The sequence below is a fragment of the Choloepus didactylus genome, chromosome X (assembly GCF_015220235.1).
Source record: "Choloepus didactylus isolate mChoDid1 chromosome X, mChoDid1.pri, whole genome shotgun sequence".
NCBI classification, from domain to species: Eukaryota; Metazoa; Chordata; class Mammalia; order Pilosa; family Megalonychidae; genus Choloepus; species Choloepus didactylus.
In genome coordinates, this window is record NC_051334.1 from 66,804,357 (window position 1) to 66,807,250 (window position 2,894).

Genomic DNA, 2,894 nt, shown 5'->3' on the forward strand with positions numbered 1-2,894 from the left:
TTTATAGTAATGAAAATGTTCTAAAATTGATTGTGGTGATGAATGCATAACTACATGATCATACTGTGGTTGTATACTTTGGATGGATTATATGGTGTGAGAATATATCTCAATAAAATTGCATTTATAACAAAAAGTATTTCTCTGTTGTGTCCTAGATCTGATCCTCCTCATTGATGGTTTCTAATGCTTTAATCTTCTCTTTGACTGGGTCATCACTTCCTGTTCCATTGCATGTCTTTTGACCTTTTGTTGAAACATGATCATTTTGATATTTTAGCATGTTATCACTGGAATTTAGACTCTGAGGGATCAGTTTCTTAAGCTTGTATCCAATTAGTATTATGAAAGAACTTTCCTTGATTGCCAAATCTATCCCCTCCAAAAAGACGAAGGAAATTAGAAAACACATTTTATGGTCTTTGCAGTTTAGAGAATAGCTCCAGGCAAAAGTGTAGGGGCCTCTCTGATCCTAACTCCACCTGCAACTTGTCTTGGGTATGCGCATGTGGCCCTAGGAATTTCTCCAATTAAGTGGTTCCAAATATTCCCTCTTCCCTAGGAAAGTTTCCTCATGAACCTGTGGCACTGAACTTATATATCCTACAGCCAGAAATTCCTTGCTCCATGCAGCATGTTTTGTCTTCTCTCCCATAGTGTTCTGTAGGAGTTCCACAAGCTGCATTCTACATGCAATGAAAGTCTCTCCAGCCACCATATACATATGCCAGATATACATGCTCAAGGTATGTGCATGAGGTTTACTCCGCTCCCCCTAGAAGAGGGGTCAGGGATGCACACTGGGAAATAGGCTTGCTCTTCACCAAGTGAGTGAGGGATGGGGAAGGGGCCAGCAAGTAACTACTGCTTTTAAATAGCCTTTGTATTAATTCAGTGCTCACCCATTTACTGCAGCCCTTTAACTGTTTTCTGGGGCTTTGAGAAAGATGTTTCTGACAGTTATTAGTGATTGTTGAAAGCTTCTGTGGGGTTTGGAACCCTGAAGCATCTCATTCTGTTGTCTTGAACCATGAAATTCTCCCTCACTTTTGAAAGACAGTCTTGCTGGATATAAAATTCTTGGTTGGCAATTCTTCCAGCACTTTTAATATTTCATTCAATTGGTTTCTTGCCTCCAATGTTTCTGATGAAAAATTGATGTTTATTCTTATTGGTCTTCCCTTTTACATAACATATTGCTTTTCTCTTGCTGCTTTTAGAATCCTCTCCTTGCTCTTGGCATTCAACAGTTTGACTATGATGTCTATGCATTTTTCTCTTCAAGTTATCCTCTTTGGGGCTCATTGAGCTTCTTGAATGTGTATATTCACAAGTTTCATTAAATTTTGGAATTCTTCTGCCATTATTTATTTGAATATCCCCTCTGGCCCTTTCTCTCTTTCTTCTTCTAGGACTTCCATAATTTGTATATTGGATATGATGTCCAAAGGGCCTCTTAGTCTCTCTTCCCTTTTTAAAATTATTTTTTCCTTCTGCTACTCATCCTGAATCATGTCAATTGTTTCTTCTTCAAGTTCACTGATTCATTCTTCTGCCAGCCACAATCTGATATTGGCACTCTATAGGAAATTTTTCCTTTGAGTTATTGTGGTCTTCAGCTCTACCATTTCTGTTTGGTTCCTTTCTAAAATTTCTATCTCTTTATTGAGATTCTCATATTGTTTATTCATCATTTTCCTGACATCCTTTAGTTCTTTCTCAGTGGTTTCTTTTATGTTCTTGAGCATATTTAATATCATTTTTCTAAATCATTGTCCAATATGACCAAAGTGTGGTCTTATTTATTGATGGTTTCTGGAATTTTACCTTGTTGCTTTTGATGGGCCATCATATCCATATCTTTGCTTGTCTTGTAATCTTTTGTTGCACACTGTACATTTTAATGTCATGTATCTTGGATGAGTCCCTAAGCTCTCTGTTCCTAAAGTTTGTATCAAGATAGTGATATGATTGAGATTTCCTTGAGTTCCAGGAACTAGTAAAAACAAATAAACTAAATGCAAAAAACACCTTTCACAGTATTTACAAATTGCCTCTGTACTGGTTGGTGCTCTCCTTCAGTGTTTAGCCTTCCCATCCAGATCAGCCCAAGGCAAAAGTGAATTGTGGGGTTCTCTCTGTCTTTTCAAAAAAGACATTTTGTCCTAGGCTTGTGCTCACTCATGGCCTTAGGAATTCCCTCATTTATAGGAATATGAATATCCCTTCTATTCTCTATGAAATAAAATTCCTCCCCTCCTAGGTGATCTATTTTATGTCTTAAAGCCAGAAATCCTTTCCTTCTGGCTGTTCTGACTTAATTGTTTCTCATACTGCTTAAGCTGTCTGCAATCTGCTTCTTCCTGCAGGACACTTTCCAGAAGGTTGAGCAAGAGATGAGTGTCCTGGTTCAGTCTATCATGTGTCTACCTGATAGATTGGCATAGACATACAGGCACATCAGTATGTGCATAAGTGTTATTCTGCTTTCTCTGGAAAAGGGCCAGGGACCCATAATAGGAAGCAGGCCGGCTGAATTCTTCACTGGAGAAGGGTTGGAGGAGGAGCCAGCTAGGGTGTCACAAGCTCCTCCTGCTTTTAATCTGCACTTTCTTGTTTTGGCACTAACCCAGTTACTACAACACTTTATTTTCCAGAGTTTTGACAGAAGTGGTTCTACTAGTTTTTGCTATTTGTTCAAAGATTCTGTCACAGAACAGAACCCCAGAGCATCTTACATTACCATCTTGGTTCACCAGAACCTCACTTCATTCCTTATTTTAATGCAATTTTATTCAGATATATTCACACACCATACAAACCATCCAAAGTATACAGTTAATGGATCACTGTTTCATCACATAGTTGTGCATACATCTCCATGATCAATTGCA